Source organism: Camelus bactrianus, chromosome 8 (assembly GCF_048773025.1).
Source record: "Camelus bactrianus isolate YW-2024 breed Bactrian camel chromosome 8, ASM4877302v1, whole genome shotgun sequence".
NCBI lineage: Eukaryota > Metazoa > Chordata > Mammalia > Artiodactyla > Camelidae > Camelus > Camelus bactrianus.
The window spans coordinates 47,675,060-47,697,273 of record NC_133546.1 but is presented as its reverse complement, the minus strand read 5'-3'; the positions used below and the strand labels follow the sequence as shown (position 1 = coordinate 47,697,273).

The following is a 22,214-nucleotide window of genomic DNA, read 5'->3' as shown; positions in this document are numbered from 1 at the left end:
GCCACATCTTGCCCTGTATCTCTGGTACAATGGCCTGATCAAAGGCCTTCAGAGCATCAGGCCAGTAAAGGCAGACCCTGCTCGTTGAGGATCCTGGTGTAGTGCCACACGTGGAAGCCTGTGGGTTCTTACCGAAAGGCTTAGAAACCAAGATTTTATGTGTACAGGGCCTCCCAGAGGTTGGGAGAGGCCCCAGGCCACTTCTCAATTTTATAACAGGGTTATAAATAATTGTGGTATATTTTAAATGTTTATGGTTAATAAAGTAATGCTTTTAATACAAAAGCAGTGCAGTATAATTGAGCTTTCCGTAAGGTAATTACAGGACTTATAAAAATATTTAATTCAAAGTGTACTATAGGTGGGACATCTGTAATGGGACAGAAGCTGCAATTTGAATGATGAACATCTTCTGTCAATCAAAAATCTCCTTGAGGGAAAAGGGAGCCAAAGTCCACATTTGAAGCCCTGGGTGAACGAGAAGTCTGAGTCAACTGCAAGCCAACAGCTCGCCTGGCATCCCCTGAGCTGGGTCCTGTGTGCGCAAGACTCACGTGACTTATCTGGTCCACAGAGCCTGTGCCAGTACTGAAAATCCACTGGACACTCAAGTATCTGTTGGTATATGCCATTCTGTTTCATACATTTCTAATGCTAAAGGAAATAAGTGAAAAAGTCATTTATTTATTCTCCTGTTTCTAGGAAATCTTGACTTTAAGTCACCCTAGATGTTTAGCTACGGGATGCTCCCTTTATTGGCTCATTCTGATGTTTATACATTTGAATTTTTGAAGGAAAATTAAATGGGACTGAGATTATTTGATCTGGAAAAAAGGAGAATGTGGCAGGGTTTCTAGATGTCCCATATGGCTGGGGCTCTATGGTATCATGTTTTTAAAAGAACACACACAAACATGTAGTCATCATGTGCACTCACACACACAATGTTTGAGTCCAGATTAGACAGCACAGGGTTGGCACAAGTCTTGTCAAAATACATACCACATTCTCCAGCTTTAGACCTAGGAAACTTAGCAAGGGCGAACATTGATAAGGATCTTTATGTAGCTAAATAGTTTCTACATAAAGTTGAAAACCAGTTTTACACTTCCACTAAGAATATAAAAGAATAAGTGGATTTAAACTAGGCTGGACCAGCAATACGTTCCAGATAGGCAAACTGTTAAACTTCAGAATATATTGCCAAGAAAATTTGTGGAGTTACAGCCTCTGGTAGAATGAAGATCTTAAAAGCAAAACAAGTTATTATTATTATTTTTTAATGTAAGTGCTTTGAGCCTTACTGTGATACCAAAGAGGAATGAATGAAGAAAACTCATCTCAGAACTTTTAAAGTATTATAATGTACAACTTAAAAATTATATTTCACTTTCCTGAAGTATCTCTAATGCCCCCTTTTTTGGTGGCTGCTCCTTTCTGATGAGCCCAACTCAACTGGATAGACTAAGTCATGACTTGAACTTTAAAAGTACAACTAAATGTATGTCTTTCCTTTTAATCAGATCAGAGCCAGAGTTGTTTTCCCGAGGCATTTTGGAAATGAAAGTTCAATATCTCGGAAGGAGGAAAGGCCAACAAGAGATGAACCTGGGATTGTCATGAGCCATTTCAGCTGGAGTTAGGAGCTGGCCGGTGGGCATGGTAGAGCTCATCAGAACTTTGATCTGAAGCTCCGAGTGTGTGATCCTTGGAGCGTGAGATGATGGTCCTTCTGAGCAGGGGAAGCCCTCTATGCACATAATAGAGACAAGAATAAAAGGTTGGGTGACAGAAACGAAGCTCAGGTCATAATGCCTTGATCTTTTTGCCTTCTTCCCTTGCCTTTCTCCAAGTTGGTAGGCGGAGCTGCTGTTTCAGATTAGTGAGGACACCAACGTGTCCGTGTCTGGTAGGCTTAACAATCTTAGTTAACAGAGGCTTATAACCTAACTAATCAGTTTCTTTTGAAGCAATGATTTTGAGAATGTCTTTTGGCACCACTGTCTACTCTGGTAGGCAGGACTGTGGTCCCCCCAAAGACATCTACATCCTAATCTCTAAAACCTATGAATACGTTACATGGCAAAGGGAAATTAAGATTGCTACTCTGCTGACCTTAAAAAGGAGAGATTACCCTCGATTTTGCAGGTGGGCTCAATTTAATCACAAAAGTCTTTATAAGTGGAAGAGAGAAAGACAGTAGTATAGGTCAGAGTGATGCGACATGAGACTGAATGAACCTACTGTTGCTAGCTTTGGGGAGAGAGGCACAGGACCCAGGCCAAGGAAAGGAGGCAGCCTTTAGAAGCTGAAAAGGCATGGGAACAAGTTTTCCTCCAGAGACTTCAGAAAAACGCTGTCGGCATCCTGATTTTAGCCCAGTGAGACCCATGTTGGACTTACACTCTACTGAACAGCAAAATAATTAGATTTGCATTGTTTCAAGCTACTAAGTGGTAATTTGTTACTACAGTCATAGAAAATAAATATACCCACTCTACAATTCTAAATGATACTGCTCCCACCACACTAAGCAGTCCTTTGGAGAAAGAAAACTGGAACCATGATTATTTAGTGACCTGTCCCATGTATCCCTCATTCAGAGCAATGAAGACTGTTTGGGACACTCCATTCTTTCACCTCAAGACAGAAACACTGATCAACCTCACAGCAAGATGTGCTTGTCTCTCTCACCTCTCCAACAAAAGCCCTCCTCACTGGCCCCTAAATCCTGATTTCATCTTTCTCTTCGTCCACAGCACACATGATAGAGAGCTTTCACACACGACACATTTTGCAGGGGATACTCAGGGTTAGGCTCAAGTCCCTGTGAGTGCATGGTGACTCCTATAGTATCCCTTTTTGTCTCATTGAGGGTTGGGGACACACAGAGAGGTGAGTTTTATAGAAATAGCCATTCTAAGTTAAACAAAATGCAAATCATACACAACAAATAGCCCCAAAACTGCATTTTAAGGCAGAAAGTAAATGGCTGTTGAAGCCAGTCAAGACGCTGATTTATTTTCCTCTCCTGGTTTTCGTGTGTGTGCAGTTTAGGATCCTTGAACTCACTAATACTCAACAATGAGAGCTAAAAGTTATCTCTGCGGAACGGATAAGGGGTTTATCCACCAAATGATTCTTCAGTGTCCTTTCCTGTAAAGTGAGCGTGACATGAGAACGATCTCGTGCTTTAGCTCAAGAAACTGGCAGCAAGACTGAGAATGTTTCTGAATCATGTTCTTGGGAAATAAGAAACTCTGAGATATGAATTAGGAATGCCCCATCCACCCTTTACTCATGCTGCATATTTTTTTTGTCTCTTTGGAGCTATGATAACTAATGTTTATGGTGTGTTTGCATGAATTGTTACATTTGATCTTCCTGTGTTACAGGTGAGAAAATGAAGTAAAAGATGAAGGAGATCGCCCAGGAGAACAGAGTTAGTACTTGATCAATCCAGGATTTAAACTAGACCTCTGGGACTTTGGACCCCTAGTTCTTAACTGTGGAACTTTATCACGCCCCGAAGGATGCCCTCTACCATGAGAATAGATAGGCTTAACGTGCAATGATCTTTCACAACAAACCTTCAGGTAGGCAGGTTCCCCTCACACCAGCAATGTTCCTAACCATCTCCTCCACCTGCCCAAACCCTACTCAGCACTCAGAGTCCACCTCTTCCCATTTCCTCCCCGAGACTTTCCTCCTTACCTCTGCAAGCAGGTCTAGAGGAGATGAATACTCACCCCTGTCTCTTCTGCAACACTCAGCACGGGGCTTCACATGTAGTAGACAGCTGCTGGGGAGTAGAGGTGACCTGGTCTTTGCCTCAGAAGAGCCAGGCTTGAATTTGCTTTCCCACTTACTGGTAGTGTGGCCTGAGATTCAGTGACCTCATCTGTAAAGAAAAAGGAGAACGAAAAGAAAAATAAGTAATATTTATCTCACCGATTTGTGATTGAGAGAAGATGAGCTCTTGTTAATATGAACAGGAATGTATGTATGTATACACATGACTGAAACACTATGCTGTACACCAGAAACTGACACAACACTGTAAACTGACTATAGTTCAACAATAAAAAAAAAAAACTAAAAAAAGATCTTATGTCTAATCTTTATTTATTTATTTATTTAAGTATAGTGAAGTTACAATGTGTCAATTTCTGGTGTACAGCACAATGTCCCAGTCATGCATATATATACATATGTTCGTTTTCATATACTTTTTTATTAAATCTTATGTATAATCTTAAGTAATTAAAATTACTAATGTTTTGACCTCAAAAAAATTTCTTTTTTATACAAGTATTTTGCAAATTAACGTCCCATTCCCATATGAGGGATATGAGGATTATCAAGTAGGATTGTCAAATAAATTGTGTTGCATTTATTGAACTCATCCTGGGACTGTAGAACTACGTCCAGCTTTATACATGAGCACATTATCATGAATGCATTATACTGCCATTGAGGAAGGCTGAAAGAACAGGATTGTTTACCCTGGTAAAGTGAATTGAGTTTTCAAAACAAACTTCAAGTGTTTGTCTATTCAATAGACAATTGTAAGCAACTCCAGAGTCTCTGGCCTCAAATTAGGGCAAAAAGGGATTTGGTCCAGACATAAGGAAATGCTTCATGAATATAAAGACTGTGAAACCTACTATTAAGGGAAATTGTGGAGACAAATAACAGCCACAAATAAGTGACTTCATGCTGCCAAATTGACCAAGGAGAAAAAGAAACATGTTTATTTTTCAAAATGTGGATGTTCTGAAGCAATTAAATATCTTCCCTCACTAAACTGACATATTTTGGGGCTTAATGGCACTATAAAATTAAATCCTTTAAAAGAGATTTAAAAGATAGGAGACGGCATCTCTTCTGGGGAAGGAGAGAAAACAAAATGAAGAAACTATTAAAAATAGAACTATTCAAGAATACATATTGCAGACTACCATAAAAACTTATTTAAAGATAATAAAGCCCCAAGAAATGGTCTCAGTAAAATTAAAACCATCTCACATGTATCCCTTCTTTTTCCCTCTCAGATGGCCTCCCACAAGTCCTGCAATCATCGCTCTTTCTCTGTTTGAGCACCCATCACTATTATGCTGCAACTGGGGACCACAGCACCCTACTTGGCTTACTTAGTAAGTGGTCAGTGTCTAGAAGGCAGAGTGCTCTTCCTTTTTTAAAAATTGAAGTATAGTTGATTTGCAATGTTGTGATAGTTTCAGGTGTACAGCAGAGTGATTCAGTTATAGATATACATATATATTCTTTTCAGATTCTTTTCTGTTATACTGAATATAGGTCCTTGTTGTTTATCTGTTTTATATACAGTAGTATGTATATGTTAATCCCAAACTCCTAATTTATCCATCCCCCATCCTTTCCCTTTTGGTAACCATAGTTTGTTTTCTATGTCTGTGAGTCTATTTCTGGTTTGTAAATAAGTTCATTTTTTTTTTTTTTTTTTTAGATTCCACATGGCAGAGTGGTCTTAAATACATTATATGAATGTTACACAGAACAGGTGAAAACCCTAATGCCATTACAGACGTAGTTTCAGTCTAGCTATACTTCCTATGTCTTTCAAAAGGATGGGACCATTTCTGCGACGACTGAATACTGACAGCAAATGTAATCTGAGTCCAGTTAAAGGTCACTGACCGGCTCCACGCTCTGCCATAAGCTTATCAGGGCCATCTCTTGAAATAATAGTCACTTCCCCGTCTCCTTCATCTTCTTCGCTCTTTGCCTTCCTGGCACCCCTCCCCCCCACCCCACCCCCTCTAGCGCCCACCCTTCCCTCTCGGGCATGTATCCTTCAGCAAGGTTCTCTCTTTTCTTGTGCTTTTCCTGTTGCCATCACAAAACCCTCAATGTCCTGGATGGGGGTATCTCCATCTAACCTTGAGTCAAAGGCCATTCTTGCATCAGGAGAAAAAAAAAAAAAAATATCCTCTCATTTAAATGTCTTCCTTAAAAAAAGGAGAGGATGTAATTTAAAAATAAACACGAAATGAATATATACTGAAGGAAATTTCTACACGAAGCCACGACGTTTCACAACTTCCTTAGAGAGTCTGGAAGTGAAAAATGTTTCTGCCGATACGTGGAATCTGTCACAGGAGCAGTGTTCCTTTGCATTTCCTGGGTCGTTGACTCAAGACTCAATTTTCCTAAAGCGTAAAAGTGGGCCATTCAACAAATGCTTCCACGGAGCTGCCAGAATGATTGCTAAAACAGAGTTGTGCCACTGCTGCTCCAGGTCTTATGACATTTCAGGCACTTACTACCTCGAACAGCTGCATGCCAAGTTCCAACATCAGCAATGATGTGGAAATAAAAATGATCAGTCTTTTATTGTAGCAAATGTAACCAAGTGATTGCCAAAGACAAGCTCATTTGTGCAGAGAATTGCCAGAATCTCTAAGTATACCTGACATAGGTATTTCGCATGGCTGGGGGTACCGAATGTGTCTGTTTAGAGTTTATTCCAGAGTAGTTCATTCACAGTTTATTAACCAGTTTCTCTGCATGGTGGCTACGGCATGAAAGCACTACGGCTGCGGGGAGTGAGACCGCAGCCCTGGGCTCACTGATTGGGAACTATTCTGAGAGCACTGAAACTGGGTCCTTTGCTATAACATACAGGCCACTGTCATCCAGTCCCCGCCCCTCTCCCTGCCCACATCTCCACTGACTTTCCTCCCGCCCTGCTACACTCCCGCCACACTGGCTCCTTTCTGTTCCTTAAACTTGCCAAGTAAGCCCCTGTGCAAGACCTTTGTCTTTGATGCTCTGCCTGCCTGGCTCCCCCTCACTTCATTCAGGTCTCTGTTCAGATTTCCCCTCCTCAGAGAGCCTCCCCAGTGTCCTATCTGAGAGCACCCCGTCACTCATCATTTCCTGTCCTTGCTTTAATTTTCTTTGTACTCCCTATTTTGTTTCATTCACAGCTATGTCCTCAGTGCCTCCCACAGCAACCGGCATGTGGTCAGTGCTCAGTAAACATCACTGAACTAACAAACAAATGGATGGATGGATGGATGTTCAACCTAATGGAGGGATTGGACCGAGTCACAGATAATTAGCGTACAGTCGTTGCTAGAAGCCTTATCTTCTGTCCTTTGATTCCCACTCTCCTTAATCCTGAAACTCCCCGCTCACCTGTTGGTCCAGCATCCTGTGCTCCCTGTGATGCTGTGACACTGCCCTCTGCCACTAGCTTTATCTAAACAAGGTGCTTTCTTCCTCCTCTATGGATGGGAAACAGCAGTTTTCTTGGCTAGGGTCCATTTAAAGATTGCAGATTCTTTCCAAAAAGGATTCAAATGTAACTCAGGTACCTCATCTTTACAAGCATTCCACCTAAACAAATTGTGTATTTTGGGAATATATAGGATACACACACACACACACACACACACACATAGAGAGAGAAACAGACAGACAACTGGATAGCTAAATTCTTATCTGAGTAAATTTAAGCTGGAACTCAGCTGTGACAACAATTTGATAAATCTCTGTGAGTTTGTTTTTTTTTTTTTAAACTTCCCCAAGGCCCGAGTAAGGCCAATAATATTCTTTCAGGATACCATGTTTTCCTGAGAAAGAAGGGTCAGAGAAGTAGCCAGCATTTATTAAGTGCCTACTATATTCCATGCACTGATCTGTAGATTTAGAACTTGACTTAGGCTATGGCAGGGCTCCTATTTGTCACGGGTTACTTGCTAAGGCAATCAGAATGCCAGTAGCCTGCCAGCCTACCTCTAGTGCCTCAGGCATCTCAAGAGCTCCAGATACATCTGTGACATCTGCTGAATGATGAGGCAGTGTGGAGCCTAAGCTGCTGTAACAAAGAGCCCATCAAAGATATCACTTTAATAAGAGAAAAGTTATTTTTTTTTCACGTAACAACCCAAAGGTGTTCCACTTGGGCTGGAAAGGCAGCACCACCCCGCAAGGTCACCCAGGAACCACTGCTCTGCAAGGTCATTCAGGAACCAGGCATATGGATTGATTCTGATGTTAACATGTGCATCTGTATCTAGATCCAAGGCTCCCTGTGCAATTGTTGCCATTTCTAAACTAGAGGGAAGAAGAAAAGAGAAAGTACAGGCTAAGCACTCTCATCTTTAAGGAAAAGATGGAAGAGCTGCAAATACCATCTTCTTTCTTACATCCCGTTGGTGAGAATTTAGTCATGTGGTCACACTTGGAACAGAGGCTGGGAAATGCAGTCTCCAGCTGGGTGGTGACATGGAGAGAGTTATATTACTAAGAAGAAGAAGGGGAGAGAATGGCCCTGGGGATGGTTGACAGTCTTCTTACCAAACTAGGTTACTAACTGGTTGGAATTTCAAGACCGAGGAATAAGCCCTCTGGGTGATGTAATGGACATGGGCCTATTTCTGCCTGACGAAAACCTTTTGAACGCCTTTCCTGAGTTTGGAGAGTTTCCGACTGCCTCCCCACGAGTAAAGACAATAGCTTATTTTTGCAGCATCTCTTGTGGGTAGGGCCCAAGCATGGGACCCAGGCTCTGCTGACCTGATACATCGTACAAGACTTCACTTCAGAGGCAGGCAGCCTGAGGAGCCCTGCAGCATCCATGTTTCGGTGGGGGCAGGAGCAGGCACATTTCATCTGGGGACAACAGTAGCACCTCTTATGGTGTCAGTTATTTAAGCACAGATAACTCAGAAGAGGAAGTTTGTCTGCTCTGGCCAGTTCTTTCCCAATTTTTGACTTGGTTTCTTCTGCTTTGGACCTCACAATCAGAGCACACATAGAAACTGTGTTTTTATCATTCCCCTCAGGCTCTTTCTGGAGGTGAGGTTCTAACTTGGGATAGAGATTTTGGTTAACTTTTTAACCAGTTGTGTCCTGGTAATGGTTTTTGTGGGAGAAAAGCTCTACTTGTGTATCAGTCATTATGGACAGTGAGTCAATTCAAGACTTTAAGAGAAAGAAAGATACCATATGATATCACTCATATGTAGAGTCTAAAAAACAAACAAACAAAAGTACACTATAAACTCATCTACAAAACAGAAACAGACTTGTAGACTTAGTAAACAATCTTATGGTTACCAGGGGGAAAAGGGGTAGGAAGGGATAAATTTGGCAGTTTGATATTTATAAATGTTAGCCACTATATATAAAAATAGATTTTAAAAAGTTTCTTCTGTATAGCACAGGGAACTATGTTCAATATCTTGTAATAACCTTTAATGAAAAAATATGAAAATGAATATATGTATGTATATGCATGACTGGGACATTGTGCTGTACACCAGAAATTGACACACTGTAATTGACTGCACTTCAATTAAAAAAAGACTTTAAGTGAGTTTTATTATCTTCAAAGATTAAGGCAGTAGTTTCTGGACAAATTAAAAAAAAAAGATCTTGTTCATTAGAGAGCTTCACTGAATTGTGTTCTTCACCATCAGAGCTCGGCTGCTGGCTGTTATTTCCTGTGTCAAACTTCCGCTCATCCCTCAGGTTTGCACTTATGACAAGTAGAAGGCCACTGCCACCCACACCTCTTGCCCACTAGCACTTATTAGACAGATCAAAGACAACATATGACCTGGGTAGGAAGAACCAAGGACTCTCATTGTGTTCTGTCTTGTTTCATTTAGTCATGTCTCACTCATCATAATCTATGCCTGCTATTCCCTCTAAATCTTTCAGGGAAGCCAGTCATAGGCCAGACCCATAACTGGACCCAAATTAGTGGGTGTAAGAAGAAGTGGGTATTGAGTGCCCAACTCAATAAATACTGGTTGAATTGAATTAAATATCCCCACTGAGATACAGACCTCTTAGGGGTTGTTTGGTTGCAAAAGCCAGAAACTGAGATGACCAGCTAAAGCCTAAAAGGGAAATATACCAGAAGGATACATGGATTTCTGTATGAGAGAATGCACAGGAAGTGGAAACCTACCAGGATTGGAGGAGAATGCTCTTTAAGGCGGTGAGTTCTCCCATTTATGAAATATTGCTCTATTCCCTCTCTCTCTCTCACCTTCTCTCTTTCTCGCTTTTTTCCAGACTGACTTCTAAACATTTTTTATTTTACTGAAGTATAATTGACCTACCACACTATGTTACCGATTGACTTCTTTTGGCAGGCAGTGGCAGGGGACGTAATTAGGTTTTTATTTATTTATTTTAATGGAGGTACTGGGAATTGAACCCAGGACCTTGTGCATGCTAGGCAGACACTGGGCTATACCCAACCCCCGATAGACTGACTTCTTTGACGTCTCAGTGTATGTGACAGTAAACAGCATCCCCAACCCCACACGCACGCCACTTAGAAGTCCTCGGTGTATGCCAACTATAGCCATTCTGTTCGCTACATATGTAACACATGGGCACTGGTTTTCTTTTAAGTCCTGGACAGACCTCCTTGTCAAGCAGAATTCTTTCCCACTGACCCTGGATGTTGCCTCACATTCTTTTCAGTACAGAGCTCCAGATAGCCATTACCAGTTGTTTGAAAATGCCCATTTCTGTTCCAGTTCTTCTTTCACTGGACAGTCCTCCAAACATTTTAAAGTAGCCATGGGGTCTTCTGAGAGGATGTTGCACTAAGGCTCAGTAGCTCTGATTTCTGGAGTTATGTGACATGGTTCTGAGCCTCCTTACTCTCCTGCTAACAGCAGAGTTGCATCAAAGCTCATTTAACTACAGAGATTCAACGATACCTGTGTTATACCCAACAGCAACAACAAAAGCTTTGGCAGGAAATCCCTTTGTCACCCCCTCCTCATTTACACTCACCCTTCCCACAGGATTCATAGTGAACCGGGGAAAGGGAACCCATAGAAAAATCCATAGGGAAACAGAAGGAGTTAATTTGTGGCTTTGATCTTTACATGACCCAGCTGCTGGCAATATAAAATCTACTTAAGCAATTTCCGAAGATAAAGTTGACTATACCTGATTTAGAGTGCGGTGACTTTAGAACATACACCACAACTAGAATGAGACTCTATTCTCTTCTGAAGGTGATCCTATTTGCCCTTTTTTTCACCTACAGAACAGTCTTTAGAGTTGGAAGCAGGACTCCGCATGTGATCTCAGCAGCAGAAGACAATGTGGTTATCATCGTGTGAGTTCTAGGTGCTGTAGTTCTACACACACAGCACCTGGCCCTGCAGGGCTTACTGAAAACCAAAAGTCCTGCATTTCCTCACACACACTACAATAAAACCCAAAGATAATGCACCCATTCGTAACGTGAATGCAGACAGAAAGAATACAGCTAGCTCCTATCCAGCCCTGTTCTCATTTATCTTGCACTATCTTACCCCACTAGGTAAAAATCATACTCCAAAAGTGTGATTTTATTATCATTTGCAAGAGGACTCAAGAAAAAAGCACACTGAAGAGGATGCAGTACTAAGAAGATACTCAGTAAATGTTAGCTGCTTCTAACCTTCGAAGCTGCTCTGTCCTGCACAGGTGCACGCCTTTACCTGAAGGTCATTATTCTCACCTAATCATTTTTGGTCTGCAGTTCCAGCCTGTCGTGATCTTTTAGGTCCAGGGCCCATCACCCCAAATCTATTTGCTCTTCTTCCCAGGTTTGCGTGCTTCTGATTTGCTGACTAACATTCAGATGGCATTTTCCTACCTTTTCACATATTCAAAGTGGGTGGAAGATAGATGACTGTGTATAACAGAGAGACATGGTTAAAAATACTCTAAAATGTTCTTGTAAAAAATCACATGTGTTGAAATAACTTTCCAAGCCCCAGATGGAGCTACCCCTCTCTGGGCTGCCACATCAGCAAACTGAAACTGAGATAACTTTTGTGTCCTTATAAATGTTCCACTGGACCGTAAGCACTGTCTATCCAGTCAGCCAACCCCCAAAGGCCAAGCCAGCTCTGGGCCTCCTCACCCCAAACAAGGTTGACTATGTGGCCCCAGCCAATTGGCCAGTTTCTATTTCTCTCCTCCTTGTTCTTGACTTTTTTATCCTATGAAAGCTTCCTGCCTTCTGCCCCATTTTGCAGTTCTGGGAAGGAGACTCTCTGCTTTAAGAAGTACTAAATCAAGTTTGTTTGTGTCCCTAACTTGTCTTCTTTAATCACTCTTTTCTTTCTTTTTTTAAATTTTATTTTTTACTGAAGTGTAGTTGATTTATTAGTTTCAAATGCACACTTAATCCTATTTTAAACACAGGTAGGAAGCTGAAACAAAAGAACACAGTCCTCAGAGCAGGTCTTCTGTTCTAAAGAGACTCAAGTAGCAGAAGAGAAATAAAGGAACAAGAGAATTAATATTTTGCCATTGTCCATCCACTTTCTCTCAAGGCTCAAGGACACTGAATTTAAGAAACTGCCTCGCCATCCTCTGCCTTTGGATCTGTTTCTAGGAGCTTTGGTTGTAGTTATGCCTGTACTAAGCCTGCAAGTTCAATAAAATAAGAAAGTACCAAAAAATCCACAAAAGGCTGTCAAAAGAGCCTCCAAATGATTAAGGATGACAACATTATATAGAAAATGAAGCCCTTCAAGAGATATGAGATATCTTGAAGGAAGAGAAAATTCGCCTGCATTATTTCAAGAAGGCTTGTGATACCATGTGATACTAAAGAACAATGCCCAAGTGTGGACACACAAGAAGGGAAAGAGAAGAAACCAATTTCTCAACGAGGGGAGAGAGCTATTAAGAAGACCACGAACCTCTATGAGCATTAGGCTTAAAGGAGTTCAATTTACATAGAGATGATCTAAAAATAGAAAATACTTGAAACAGGAAGCTCCAATCTGCTCCTCCCTCCTTGCAATTTCCAATGGTGATGGTCAGTATTTAACAAAACCACAGAGGTTAATGAACACACACACACACAGATGCATAGGAAAAATTTTTTAATATATATATAAAATATTTCATATAATTATGTTATAATTAATAATAACATTATAAATATATATATAAAATATTATAAAGGATCAAGATTAAGATATATCTTGATATTGTAAAAAAATTTATAGTAAGAAATATGGCTGAACAACTAAGGACACTGCATGATTAGGGATAAGAGTTTGGTGTATATACATACACACACATACGTACACACATACATATACACACACATATATATATATACTGCTTAAAATGTTAGGCCTGATCTCTAATGTACAGGGAAGCAGAGCGGGACAGAAAACTGCTCTAGGATAGGGCATGGTGTCTGGAACCAGAATATCCCAAGTTTGAGTCCTGGCTTAGCAACTTGCTGTTTACTTTGAGTAAAATTTTCTGAGTCTCAGTTTTCTCATATTTAAAACTGACATAATAAGGGGACAACACGTTGTGTTCTGTAAAAGTCTAGGCAAGTTATTCATGATTAAGAAACATTTGACTTTACAGCTCTTAGCCAAATACTTGCATGCTCTTACCAAGACTCACCAATATCAACTTCTTTCAGTTATTTAGGAGACAACAAATGAGCATAAAGAAAAATTCCATTTCTTGAGCCAAGAATTCCTGGCTGTGCTGTTTGTGTTTATTCCACTGACTTTTCAATAATTAGAAAAACAGGAATAATGGAAACACCAATAAAAATAACTCAACTTAGAAAAAGTAAAGTGGTCAGCAAACCAACTCCGATGTCTATTTTTACACACCAGAAAAAGTAATTCATTTTGTAATGCTATATTGGGACCATCCCTAGGGGTCAACTGTCCTAGACAAGTTGTATTAATTATCAGTCCAAGTTCAGAGCTGGAAGTAGAAATACCTCCAGGTATTTTAAGGAGAAAGAAGATCGGGGGAGGGTATAGCTCAAGTGGTAGAGCACATGCTTAGCATGCACGAGGTCCTGGTCCTGGGTTCAATCTCCAGTACCTCCTCTAAAAACAAATAAATAAATAAACCTGATTACCTCCCCCAAACCTATGAAAAAAAAAAAAAAGAAGGAAGAGATTTAATACAGAAAAATAGGCACTTCTGGAAAGGCTGGAGGTCACCACAGAAATGATTGAGTTAAAAAACAAACTGCTACTACTTTAGCAGCTTCGCCAACACCCACTCTCCTCTCGACAGATTTGCTTGTCAGCAAGAAAAAAAAAGAAAAAACTGCAGATCATCTCTATTAACATTTGTAGAGGAAAAGACAGTCAATAATGAACTGCAATACATTAGTTCCTAAGGGCAAGTGTTCGAGGTCCAAAGTGGCCATGCTTGTGATGGCTGGGTTTTAATTCCTGAGCATGACGGAGTGCCTTGGTGTCCGGGGTGGTCGGGAAGACACAGAGTCACCTTCTTCATCTATAAACCTTTTCAGTGAGAGACGCTCAAGTTTGATATAACCACTCTGCCTATTCAATGTACAATTTTAAGAATGATGAAACCAATTTTGGAAACAGAGGTGAAACAAGAATACTCTTTGCCACTAGGGAGAGAAACAAGGAAAGAATTATCTAACTACAGTTTTTCCCTTACGTTCAAAATTTCCAAACCAGCAATTTTGGTGGCCTTTAATGTGAAGTTGAGGGAACATCAAGATAATTACCCTGACTTGAGACTGGAAAGTCCCCTTAGTCCTGTTCTAGACGGCGGCTTAGGGAGTGCCTGATGCATGCAGCCTCCGGTAAGTTGAAATAGAAAGTTGGCTCTGAAATAACAAATTTTACAAAATCCAGTATACTGAATCTTAAATAATAAAATTTTCTCTGCATTAAAAAAATTTAGATGTCTTTTATGGTTTTAATATACAGGCATTTGTACCAATACTTTTCCTCGCCGGTGCCTTCTCCACCAAAACGTGATTCTCTTGTACTTGGTTTCCCTCCTGCTGTCCTAGGCAAATTGTAACTATTTTTTTTCCCCCAATTGACAGACATTATTTGAACTGCCATCCCTCTAATGCAATTCAGGGGAGGATAGGCTCAAGAAGGGAGGAAATCAGTGGTGTGTATAAATTTGCCATCCCGCCCTGTTCTTACTTCATACTCTCCTGAGACCTGGGGGGTCAGGCACACTCTCTCCATCTGGTGCATGGGTACCCGTTGTTCTCAGAGTGGTTTGTTTCTGACGGTTACAGCTGCTGGATCAACACTTATTTTTCTCAAAATGACTCAGATCTTTATGTTCTGTTGCTTTAGGGCAATACCTATGACAAATACTAGGACGTGATGGTGCAAGGTTAGAAGAGTGGACGTGACAACCAGCACCCACTTTAGGAAGTAGTATCTGAAGGCTGTAACTCTTCAAGTCTGATGACTCAGCCACCCAGATCCCAGGTACCTATGTGTATATTCCTATAAACACCCAACGTTTCCCCCAAAACATAGTATTAGGTTAGGGCAGTAATAAAAATTGGATTTGATGACAAAAGTTTCGGTATCCAGAAAGTCCCAGTGCCGGGACCATGGAACATAGTTGTGATCAGTTCTAAGTATGGACGGCACTGTTATTAACTGCTCATATCTAACGAGACTTATTATACGCCAGGCACCACCCTACAGGTTTATGTGGGATGGCTCTGTGAGATAGGCACTATTATTATTTCCATTTTACATGCACAGAGGGGTTAAGTAATTTGTTCAAGGTCACCCAACAGTGGTATCCTCAGAATCTAAATCCTAGCCCTTGGGATGAGACTCCTCCCTGGGGTCTCTGTTAATGTTACTGTTACTATTCTGGTCATCCAGCCTCAAAATGTGAGATCTGGAAGGGATCTTAGAAGTTATAGCAACTAATTCATTGTAGTGATGAGAAAAATGAAGCCAAGAGAACTTTAAAAGACTATCTTGAGGATCTGTATCTGGATTATGGCAAAATCAAGCCTATAACCAATGTTGTTTTTTCTATTACATCACACTTTGGCTTTTCTCTGCCATTGTTCTTTATTGCTAATGAATCATCAGGTTTTATCCACTTCCTTCCAAGCTTTTATGATCTCTGTCCCTTCCTTCCTATCCCCACTGCCATCGCACAAAACCAGGCACTGGTTACCCTTTGCCTAGAAGATTGTGGTTAAAACTCTCACTGGCCTCAGGACTACATGTCTCTCTTCCTTCAACTGGGTGGAAATGAGAATGAAAGTAATTAGCAATTATAAAATCTGCCTTTCAAAAAATGTGTCTATTCCATTCACTCATTTCATAAATGTTGCCAAATTTTCTCCTTTGTAATTGCTAATTGTTATTTTTTAAACATCTTTCAACATTATTAATGCTCAACTCTCCCTTATAATTAGGTGCAATTATTAAGACCCAGTTTAAACTAAGCTGTAGTTTTTGTGTTGTGCTGTGTGAGCCATTCATCCCTAATTTGTTCCTTGTTCTTGACAAAAATTCTTACTTTGTTACCTTTGCCCAACCTTAAAACTTTTTAAGATACAAAACATGTTCACTATAGACAACCCAGTGCATATAAATAATTACAATAGAAAAGAAATCAAAGTGCTTAGAATCATATTCATCCAAATCAAAGCTCACACATTGTTGAATACTGTTTCTTTCATTTGTGGATTTTTTCCTTTTTTTTTTTTTTTTTTTTTTAAGTATTTTCCTCTTTGATCAAATGTAGATAGTCACATCTCTCTTACAAGTTTGTTGGAAGGAGAAAATGAGAATATATACAAACATAACTGGCACATAGCAACTCATCAATGAATGGTAGCTGTGAGCTGTTTTTATATTTAATTCTTATTCTGGAATTTGTTTTGATGTCAAGAATGAAATAGAGGAGTAACTTAATTTTTTTCCCAAATGGTTGTCATTGATTCAATTTTTCAAAATTAAACTTTTAATTTTGAGATAACTGTAGATGCATATGCAGTTGTAATAGTAAACACAGAGAGATACCTTGGACCCCTCACCCAGTTTCCCCCAGTAGTAACATCTTGCAAAATCATAGCACAATGTCAACCAGAATATTGATGTTGATACAGTCAAGACACAGAACATTTCTATCAAAAGGATCCTGCCTGGTGCCCTTTTATAGCCATACCCACGTCCCTCCTGCTCCCATCTGCCTCCTTTAACCCCTTGTAACAACTAATCCATTCTCTATTTCTATAATTTTGTCATTTTGAGAATGTTATATAAATGCAACCATATAGTATTTAACCTTTTTGGATTGGCTTTTTTCATTTAGCATAATTCTCTGGAGATTCATTCAGACTGTTGCTACATTGTCATTGTAACAATTCTTTCCTTTATAGGTTAATTTACAGACAATGGGCCCATTTAGACATCACAGTGTCTCTATCAATTAGTCTTTTAAAAAGTTCCATGGAAATATTCTGTCATTTTCCTTATTTAGTTACTGTATATTCTAATGTAATGTATACAATGTATTGTGGATCTACCTTACTTTTAAAATTTACTGGAAACACACTTGAACATAGTCCACAAAAATTCTTAAGACTAAAAAGCGCCATTTCCTCAAGTACTCTGAAATAGTTAAGTTTACTATTCTTCCAGCTTTGGGCTTGCACTGGTTTCCTATACTAAATTCTCATTTTGAATTTCCTGATAATCTGGAGTGATATAGAGGTCATTGTATCCTAGTAGGTCCACCTCCTCTATTTTAATAGAATTTTAGTTGCACATTCTATTTGGTAAGAAAGAGAAATGAACGAATCTTGCTGGAAGGAAAATATACCAGAAGATGTAAACCTGAAACATGACACACTTGGTTAATATCTCCTCAAGATAACCCGCTCTCTACACTCGCAACAAGGGAAGGCTAATTTAGCTTGTACTCTCTAAACACCGTGTTTATTATAGGTAACAAATTGTGAGATTTATCTCTTTTTTTTTTAATTCAAAATCACTGTGAATCTTATTACTCTAAAGACATAAATTAACTCCATGCTTCTAGCTTTCTCTCACTTAACCTGGTGACGTGAGGTATAATTTACATGCAATGAGATGTGTCCATTTTAAGTGTAAAATTCGAAGAATTTTGACAAATGTATATACTTGTGTAACCACCAGCACAACCAAGATAAAGAATATTTTCATCATCGCCAAAAGTTTCTTTGTGTCCCTTCCCAGTCAATTTCCCCACCTACCTCCCAGCCATTGGCATCCACTAATTTGCTTTCTGTCATTATAGACTAGCTTTGTCTTTTCTAAAGCTTTATATAAATGGAGTTATACAGTATGTACTTTGTGTCTGGTTTCTTTAGCTCAGCATGCTTTTGATGTTCATCCATGTTGTTTTGTGTATCAGTTCTATAATTTTAATTTTTATTAGGGCTACTCATCTAGTAATTCAAGAAATAGATGCTGAGTAGCTACAATGTGCTAGGCACTCTTCTTGACAATGGAACAATCATGAATAAAAAACAGATACATGCCTGCTCTCAAGGAGCCTGCATTTAGTAGAGATATGAAGTGAGAACTTAATACTCTGCATATGAATGGTGCTATAGAGAAAAATATAGTGCTATAGAGAATGCCAAAGAGAAAAATAAAGCAGGAAATGGGTATTAGGGGATGCTGAGGCAACTTTAGAAGAAGTTATCTGGGAAAGCTTCACGAACAGTACATTTTTGAGTGTAGAAGGAATTGAGAGAGTGGGCATCAAAATATTTAGGAGAAAAGCATTCAAGCAGAAGCAAGGACAAAAATCTTGACACCTGCTTGGTGATTCTGAGGAATCCAGAGTGGCTGAAGTAGAGCGAGGAAGGGAAGTGAGTGACAGATGAGATCAGAGAGATGGGCATGGGGGATGGGGGTGCAGATTTTTTAGGTCCCTGTAAACAGGTAATAGCTCTGACTTTGGGTGAGATGGAAGATATTGGAGGTTTTGGGTGATAGAGTGACATGGTCTGACTCACATTTTAAAAGGATCACTTTGGTTGCTGTATTGAGAAAAAACTGAAGGAAAGCAGGGAGACTGGTTAGGAAGCTGTTGCAATAATTCATCAAGAGATGATGATGGCCTGGACAAAGTAGCAAAGGTGGAGGAGTGACAATATTTTGAACATATATTAAAGGTAGAGTCAACAGTGTTTGCTGATTGGCTGAATGTGTTGTGTGGGAGAAAGAAATGACACAAATAAATGTAAAGATACACCATGCTCACAGATTGGAAGAGATACCGTTAAAATGTTCATACTACTCAAAGCAATCTACAGATTCAATGCAATTCTTATCAAAATTTCAATGGCATATTTCACAGAACTAGAACACATAATTCTAAAATCTGTATAGAATCACAAAAGATTCTGGATAGCCAAAATAATCTTGAGAAAGAAAAACAAAGATGGAGGTATCACTCTCCTTGATTTCAAACAATATTACAAAGTTACAGTAATTAAAACAAGATGGTACAGGACGAAAAACAAACAGATCAATGGAACAGAATCAAGAGCCCAGAAATAAGGCCACATATATATAGACAATTAATTTATGATGAAGGTGCAAAAAACATACAATGGAGAAAGGGCAGCTTCTTCAATAAATGGTGTTGGGAAAACTGGACAGGTACATGTAAAAGAATGAAACTCGACCACTATCTTACACCATACACAAAAATTAACTCAAAATGTGTTAAAGACTTGAATATAAGGCCTGAAACTATAAAATTCCTAGAAGAAAACCTAAGTGGTAACCTCATTGAAATCAGTCTTAGCAATGTTTTTGTGGCTCTGACTGGAAAGGCAAGCAAAACAAAAGCAAAAATAAACAAATGGAACTATCTCAAAGTAAAAAGCTTATATACAGCAAAGGAAACCATCATCAAAATGAAAAATCAACTTGCTGAATGGGAGAACACATTTGTAAATCATAAATCTGATAAAGGTTTAATATCCAAAATATATGAAGAACTCATACAACTCAACAACAACAAAAAACAACCTGATTAAAAAATGGGCAGAGCATCTGAATTGACATTTTTCCAGAGAAGACAAACATATGGCCAACAGGTAGATGAAAAGTACTCAACATCACTCATCAGCAAGGAAATGTGAATCAAAAACACACCAAGATATCACGTCATACCTGTTAGAATGACTATTGTCAAAAGAACAAGAAATAAGGGGTGGCAAGGATGTGGAGAAAGGGGAATCCTCATACACTATTTGTGGGATTGTAAATTGGTACAACCACTATGGAAACAGTAAGGAGACTGCTAAAAATATTAAGACTAGAACTACCATATGATCCAGCCGTTCCACTTCTCAGTATTTAAGTAAAGAAAACAAAAACACTAATTTGAAAAGATATGTGCACCTCTATGTTCACTGTGGAATTATTTACAATAGCCATGGTATGGAAACAACCTAAGTGTCCACTGATAATGAAAGGATAAAGAAGATGTGATGTATACACACAGTGAACTACTACTCAGCCATAAAAAAGAATGAAATTTTGTCATTTGTGACAACACAGATGGACCTTGAGGGTATCATGCTAAGTGAAATAAATCAGAAGGAAAAAGACAAATACCATATGATTTTATTCATATGTGGAATTAAAAAAAAAAAAGACCCAAACCCAAACCAGAACAAACAGAAAACAAAACAAAAACAAGCTCATAGATACAGACAACAGATTGTTGGTTACCAGAGGGGAAAAGTAGGGGGGCTGGGCCAAAGAGGTGAAGGGGGTCAATGGCGTGATGACAGCTGAAAACTAGACTTTTGGGTGTGATCACTTTGTAGAGTATACAGATGTCAAATTATAATACTGTATACCTGAAGCTTATATTGTATAAAAAAAGACTTCACTGTAGCAGCAATAATAAATAACCCTGATGGAGCCAACAGAAAAAAAGTTGTGCCCAAATGCTGTTAGAGGAAATCTGAAAAAATATTTTGTTCTCGATACCTATCTACCCTTCAAAAAATTACTATTGTCACAGAGATAAAATAAAAATACAACTTCTCCTTGTAGTCTTTTAAATAACACTCTTGTTTGTATTGCCCTATATCAAGTGTTTTTATTTAATCTTTGCAAAGCATTTTTAGAAAGCAAGGGACTACAGAGAAATTCAGAACAGAAAATAAAAACAGTGTAAATGCTTGGATATGAATTCAGTTTGCCTTACGTGGTCAAATAGTTGAGTCCCAAGGAATGGTGGTGAAATACAACTCAAGATTGTCATTTGATAAAATTTTTATCCAAAAGGACCAAGAAACTAAAGTTTTAACAGAGAAGGAAAAAGTCTCTCTGGCAATCTGTTGCACCACAGTATTTACTATCAAACTTTGGCTCAAATTCTACATGTCCTAAGAAATTTCCCTGGCACACCATACCCACCCTGGTCACTCCCTTAGGTGGTACTGATTCGTATTTATGCCAAAAACTTTTCTGACACCTTTCCACCCCATAATTTATATGTTTTTCTAACTGAACCACAAATTTCTTGAGGTTAAAGACCCTATATATTTTTTTTTCTTGTTTCTTTTTTAACTTTCTTCCTTGATGCCAAATATAATACGAGGCCACTGTTGGTGCTTGACTAATATATTAAGTGTTGAATGAATGAATAAATGACTAATAAATGGGGGGCTTGGAAATATTCCTAACTGTTGAAGACAGCATGAGGGAAGAATGGCTAGACACGTAATTTTGTTTAGTCATCACCATGATTCTATGACAGAGATGTTATTAATATTAACCACTTAACATACAAAACACCTGAAACTTCGAGAAACTAAATAATGCCTAAGTGTGCATGGCTGGAATTGTTATGATTCAAGTTCAGGGCTGTTTGTTTCTTAGGTCTTTGTTCTTTCCACCACTCTGAATGGATTTGTTTTTTCCCCAAGCACAGGTGATGGAAAACCAACGTCAGCTATCTTAGGTTAAAAGGAGGTTTTTATTGGAAGAATCAAAAAAGAACGGGAAGTTCTGCAGAAACCTGAGCTGTTCTGGAACACCAGCAGTGGGAACTGGGGAGGAGAGGCTGCCGGGCTAGGCTGTCTCCTCTCTCTGCTCAAGCTCCGATGTCTCCTCCTAACAGGGCTTTCCTGTCTGCGGGGGATGGGGGGGCGAAGGAGGGGACATAAGGTAGGGAGGCATGATGATCACCAGCAGCTCCAGACTCAAATCCCTTCTCCTTCACGCCTGGAGAGGCCCCCATGGATGTAGTACCTCTTAACTCTCATTTGTCCACTGATTTACTGTCCATCACAACACATCTCTCTTAGAGAAAGAGAAGAAGCTGTTCACAGGGTTTTAGAATCCAGCATGCTGAAGAGGTGC

General features: G+C 39.4%; 1 long non-coding RNA gene across 1 annotated transcript in view; it reads right to left on the bottom strand.

Annotated features, from left to right (window-relative positions):
- Positions 1-3,619: 3,619 nt before the first annotated feature.
- LOC141578480 (uncharacterized) overlaps positions 3,620-22,214 on the bottom strand; it is a 114,558-nt gene continuing 95,963 nt past the window's right edge. The window contains exon 4 of the long non-coding RNA XR_012508865.1: positions 3,620-3,901. This is a non-coding gene — a long non-coding RNA (uncharacterized LOC141578480). The remainder of the gene's footprint in view (positions 3,902-22,214) is intronic.